We start from the raw sequence: 6,476 nt of genomic DNA on the forward strand, positions 1-6,476 counted from the left end.
ATGAAAAGTTAGTTTGTCAAAGACAGTGCATCAGTAAGTAAATATAAGCACGGTATCAAGTCAGTTGACGTTAATAAATTTTTCATACGCAGTCGTCTAGTACTTGATATGAAATTGCTTAATCGTATAAATATTTGTAAAGTGGGTGCACAGTGGATAACTAATTTATTGTGCGTACCATATTAAAAATATTAATTACGAATGGTTATGTTCACGAACCTTTTAATTTTAGTGTCAAGTTGTTTCTCTTCCTTTTCGTATAATCACACTTGTCGCCAAATTCTGATTTAAAAACTCTTAAAGAAAACGGCTTATATTATTAAAAGGTTATTTGTACCATATTTAAGTATTGTATTTAAATAAATATAAAAGGCTAGAAATAACACATATTTACCCATAAAATAACATGAAAATGTTTTACAACGATGCCGCCAGACGAACGAATGTTGTGTTTCTTGCGGCTTCCGACAGATAGCAGCAGCATCACTGAGCGCACGTGCCATATCCCCTCTTTACGGTATAGTGCATAAACCCCACTGCTAGGAGTATCCCTACGACGTTTCACGGAAACAGCCGAAGCATTCTCTGCGGCAGTGATCGAGCGATGCTCTTCCCCTATGGTGCTAGTACCCCCACTTCATTTTTAGCGGTTCTCCCCACCGTAGGAATCATCGGCTGCATCCCCACCATATACTATTCCATAGAGCCCTCACTGGTGAAACTGTTCTGCCTGCAGAGTCGAATGTACGCTCGCGCAGTGCAGAGGTGGTGTGCGTTTTTCCTGCGTTACGTTTGTTGCTCTCGCGGACGCCATTGTTACCAAGCCCATTCGGTACGACGCTCGGTGAGTTCGCTTCGACTACTGACAGTGCAAACGTGCGCGCGTTGCTCTGTCCATGGAAACCCGGAAGAGGCATTGAAGCTTCATATTATGCCGAGAAAAAAGCAATACTTTTAGGACGGAAGGAGATGTCTGTCAACTAAATAACGACTGTTCGACTTTTTCCATCAGAAAATCTGCAGCCGCTTCTGCTGCTTACTCCTTTGACAGGTGTCGAACGCGCTCGAGTGAATTCGAGAGGGAGACTGAATTTCCGCGTACGCGCATTCGAAACTTGTACTCCCTTTAATAGTGATACCTTAATTTCTCTCTTCAACCCCCGAGACTTCCCATTTCCGCATCCACTCACATTTATGTGTTAACAGTGCAGTGTAAGTGCCAGTGCATTATGTGATTGTGTCTCTTAGCAAGGCTATTTTTTTTCTTCGCCAACCCGGTCACCATCTCAAATCATCTGTCAAGGTCAGTAGCAATATAAAATACCGTGATGGCCTTTAGCTCTTCTTTCTCGTCTAATCAATAAATTCTTGCAAAGTAAAGTGATTGTGCTTTTGGCACATTTTGTTTTTACGTCAATTGACTGATTGTATCCTCGTTATACAATTGCCATTATTTCACTTGAAATATTCAACTTCCATACTTTTCTCTATCTTTCGCCTTGCTTCTTACGTCGATCTGATTACTTCCCCAACGAGTCGCGTCATTACGTTGTTTTTTTTTTTTTTTTTTTTTTTTTTTTTTTTTTTTTTTTTTTTTTTTTTTTTTTTTTTTTTTTTTTTTAATTTCAAGCGTTGACAGTTAGCGACATTTCACTTTCCTAGCAAAGTTAAGAAATAAACACGGAACTTTGTGCATTCTGAGATTGGATCGCACGATGATAATTTCGTTCCCGAAGCAAATGTCCGATTACCACCAGTCTATAAAAAGCGTAAAAAGTGTAATGGCAAATGCATATAAATACAATAAGAACGACGCCGCTACTTTCCTGTTAATCAGGTTCAACATAATATATCAAATTATTTTACTGGGCTTTTAAAACCGGAATGTACTTATTACATTATAGAATAAAACAAGAAGGGAGACCATGTTCAGAGGACACGGCATTAGGCGATTCTCCTATAAAAAAAATAATCTGATTGCGTTGCAATAAATGTATCTCGATAAGTATTACATGACACGTTATCGCCAAAGTTGTAGCAAGAAGCCGCAGTTGGGTTTCTCTGATCAAGTAATATTTTGCGAATTTCACGGCGGGCAGTGAATCAATGAAATAAAACTACTGAAAAATCCTTACGAAGGATTCGTATAGCCATGCGTTTCTCAGAGCAGAAGTAAAAGGTCAGGCCGTTCGTTATTATAGTGAGTAACGACATAATCATTTACATAACCGTAACCAAATCTGAAAGAGCCCGACGTGAATCGAATGAATTCCTTTATACACCGGTTGGGTATTTTGAATTTCAAGGGATCCCCGGCAACCTGTGTAAATAAATCGCATGGCTACCCACTACGAGCGCCCTAAGATCAAGCAGGATGATTTTCGTGCCTCGTGTCATCTTCGGTTTCTCTACGGTTTCCATGAAGAAAGAAGCCAATCTCCACGAAGGATTCAGGTCGAAAATAAACTGCTTCAGATCTTTCCTCCTTTTTTCCTTCACTCAGTCTTTCTCTCTGGTATATCTTTTTTTTGCAATCCCGCTAGACTTTTGTTAAATCCTAAACGACCGGCTCGCATAACACCTGGCGCTCTTGGCGTCGTCGCGTTTACAAAATTACTGAAAAGATCACGGACGGAAGGGAGGCAGATGACAAACAGGGAGACTTGAGAGAGATAGAAAAAATGACGAAATCAGTCTCGACAATATAAGATATTCGATCGCACGATATTCTAACATTAGTTTTCTCGAGGCTTCGAATAAATATTTTCAGTGTTATTTTCTTTGCACATACAACGTTAATCGATACGCTGTAATGTAGCTCTCGCAGAATCTAATCTTCGTCTCAATTAGCAAAGAGCAACGTGCTAAAATTAATTCTGCGACAATGACAAAAATTCGATCTCTTTATTAGTTCTACGACTCTTTTCGAAATGCATCAAGTAAATTCCCCTTCCTCCCCCCTCTTCCTCATATCACGGAATGCATTTACACGTGCATTCCTAGAACATATCGAACGCCTTAGACGTCCTAAGGATAAAGCGATAATTGAAATTAATTTTCTTGGCTCTACATCCTCCCGCGAAATTGACCTAACCTAACGTCGAAATACGTAATACGATAGCAAAAGTGGACTCGGCTTCTGAATTTTCTATAAAATTTTGCATCTCCCTATAATTAATTTCGAAGGGTCTAGTTGCTTTTATACGATATAATAAAGTTCCACCATGTCTCTTCGGTATCGCGTACGAACCTTTGCAGTTCTTCCCGTCTGGAAATGCTGCGCAAGAACTAACGCAAAGCTGCTAATGACTCGAGAACAGTTCTCGTTCTCATTTAGTACGTATAGCTATAGTGCCTATACTTCTGACACGTATGGCGCATTTGACCGCTTTTAAAACGCACCTTTTCTCTCTAACGTTTTTCGTTCCCCAAGCAACGCATCGCGATGCTCCTACGCCAGTGCCGTAATTCATTTAAAATCCTTTTCGCTCGTGTCCGTCGTTTTGCCAAGGAATTAACGTCAGACGGGTTCGACTAATGATTTTTCTGCGGTGAACAAGTAGAAGGTAGAAAATCGAAAAAAATATATAAATTGAGCGATGAGTATCGGTAGCAATTCGATCGTCGTATACATGCCTGTACAATATATAGCTGTATACCATGCAACACACGTGTAACGTACCTAATTGTGTCCAAGATTGATGTTTTCTGTTGTATTCTTATTTAACACGAAAAAGGTTTTCTGTCCGAATTATTATTATTTCCAAATCAGATAGTCATAATTTTTTTGTAGTATTATCTCGTCAGGTAAAATACTACTAGAAAGTCGCATGCAAACGAAAAATTATTTACACGATAAAGTCCGACGCTTTCGGTGTTATCGACTTCCACGATGTCATAGGCCCTGATAAGATTACTTGCGGGAAATCTATAAATGGGATCAGTAACAGATTCGCTGTGTTTACGGTGCGCTGAGGCTAACTTTTGTTTTGCAATTATCTGCAGTGGTGTATCTATCCGCGAAGAAATGATAACGTATCAGTGATATCTCGGAACAGTCTGGCGTACGATTCTTCAATTTCGATCAAGTACTTTTGATATCAATTCAGTATTAATCGAGTCCGAGTTGATTTTCGTCTCATCGAAATCTTCTTATGGTCCTGGTCAAATCGCTTTACGCGACAAACGGATCCTTTATCGTCAGATACTTCCGAGTATCAGACTGATCGAGGGACACATGCGAGACTCCTCCGAGACATCTCTGATACTTTATCATTTCGTTTAGGGATATACGAGTATCAGGTGCCTGAGACAAATGGAGACTGTCGTTAACAATTACGTTGATTAAATATCACATTATTTCGTGTATTGATGATTGCTCAATATTTTTTCGATTTCTCTTATTATCGTCACGTATATTTGTTTTTTTGCGAAAAATTGAAATTGCATGGATTGAAATTAAAAAAAAATTTTTTCTCCCACGATATTGTCTGCCTCTTTTAACGTTCTTTACCTTCTTCACTTTCTCGACGAAACAACGCCGGACACGTATACTCCGATTAATAATGCACGCTACTTTCCGCGTATCCACGTTGTTGGTCTGCTGCACAGCGGCTTTGTGTGTCTTGTGACGTAGGATAGGAGGCCGTACAGCTACACGTGACGTGTCTATACGTCCACAACGTGGACCTATAGCCTTTCGTACCGGGGAACATCCTTCCGCGCAATTGTTCCCTGTGCGATTCACTTGAAACGCGTATCCAATAGTTCGCGTAATTGTCCGTCCCACGGTACACTGCGAACAAGCTTTCAGAATGGGGTCGATCTGTCAAAGGTCGAATTAGGATCCGACCACAAATGACAGAACTACACGGAAGGAAGTTTCTTTTGTACGCAACGTAAATTCGTAAAACGCGATTATGGCTGACTTCAGAATAGATATTTTCTTCTTCCGATCTACGTAAAAGTTTATTTATACGGGTAAAAGGAAATTTAAGTTATCCTGCTATGAGTTTGGTGATCAGTTTGTTAGACTCTTTATGGAAATTCGTTTCTCTCAAATATATACCAGTATTTAACGTCAGTGGTGTCGCTTGTCTTGTTTATTAATGTTTTCGTCTTGTTACGTAAAGTCGCTCTAATCGGGCATTATTTTTGTCCGGTCGGTGCTATTTTTGAGATTGTTTTTTTTTGCCCGCGTAATTGGATCGTTTCGGAATCTCGAGCGAAGAGGGGTCGCTCACGTGAAAATACTTATGGACAAATTAGGTTTGCGAATGTAAATAAAGGCACAAAGGTATAACGGGACGAACGGGATGCAGGAGTGTCGTTTTTAGGGGATCGCCGATAACGAAAGTCGCATGGTGGATCGATAGTGACTCTCTCGGACTTACGTAATATGTAAATGTAGCGTAAAGTCGGCAGTCGAAGACGTATGCATTAAGAGCGCATGTGCTGCGACCTATAGTAGAGGATACCACTCGAGTTGGCATACGTGGTTCGACCCACTTGCAAACTCTTTTCTTTCTTGGACATTATTACCCTATGAGTCATACTTTCTGTCCGGATGTACTTAGATCGGGGGTACGTAGCGCTCTGGGTGCTCTCCTGGTGCCTCTGATATACCGATTCCAGTTATTTCCGGTTGGCCGAATTTCACGTAAAACCCGACGATGAATCTCAGGAGTCTGCGGTTTCGGAGGTTTAATGCTTTTTTTTTTTTTTTTTTTTTTTTTTTTTTTTTTTTTTTTTTTTTTTTTTTTTTTTTTTTTTTTTTTTCGAATTCGCTCGAAACTCACCGCTCGCGCGCACTGATTTCAATGCGGCACCACGGGCACGCCTATCGGCCGTGTTTACGCAAACGTTAATCCTGCCGCAGGATATCCGCCCTCGCGCTAGCGACATTTCGTTCGAATCACTTTTTGTTCTATCGAGAGGTTCACGTGGTGGAAGGATCGATCGGATTTCATCCACGAGCTAAAGGGATTTAATGGTCTGCGGCGGATGAACCTTGTTTTCTTTCTTTTTTATATTTTCATTTACCGGCAACACAGACACGTTCTAGAGGCTGTTGCGTTACGTTCAGCGATTGTGTGTTCTTGGCGCGTTATCCATATAGATTGCTTTGCTTTTTTTCTTCTTCTCTTATGTATCGAATATGACACCCCAATCATCCCTTCTTCTTCGTCGCCTCGACCTTCCAGTTTACGCTGCCTCAGGATCATCGGGGAATATAAAAAAATGAGAAAATAAGATAACATTATTGTTATTATCATCGGCGAAGAATTTTCGCTCGGTTATCGAGATAAGATCTTCTGGCGAGTTTCCAGCATCAGCTCACAGCGTTTGCCCCTCCGTGTATGCAAATGATAATGTGAACTGGAAAGCGAAAATCACCGCTGGGACTCAAAATTGTTTGCGGTCTCTCTCTCTCTCTCTCTCTCTCTCCCTCCCTCTTTCAAATTCACCCCCCCCCC

General features: G+C 40.6%; 1 protein-coding gene across 2 annotated transcripts in view; it reads left to right on the plus strand.

Moving 5' to 3' along the window:
- Positions 1–743: 743 nt before the first annotated feature.
- Positions 744–6,476, plus strand: part of LOC107263639 — a gene marked incomplete at its 5' end in the record, with an annotated part of 118,119 nt that continues 112,386 nt past the window's right edge. The window contains 1 exon segment of one of the 2 annotated variants that reach the window (XM_015731068.2): positions 744–1,303. 2 annotated transcript variants of the gene reach the window in all.

Source organism: Cephus cinctus, unplaced genomic scaffold, assembly GCF_000341935.2.
Source record: "Cephus cinctus unplaced genomic scaffold, Ccin1 Ccin1_scaffold0160, whole genome shotgun sequence".
In the NCBI taxonomy this organism is placed as follows: domain Eukaryota; kingdom Metazoa; phylum Arthropoda; class Insecta; order Hymenoptera; family Cephidae; genus Cephus; species Cephus cinctus.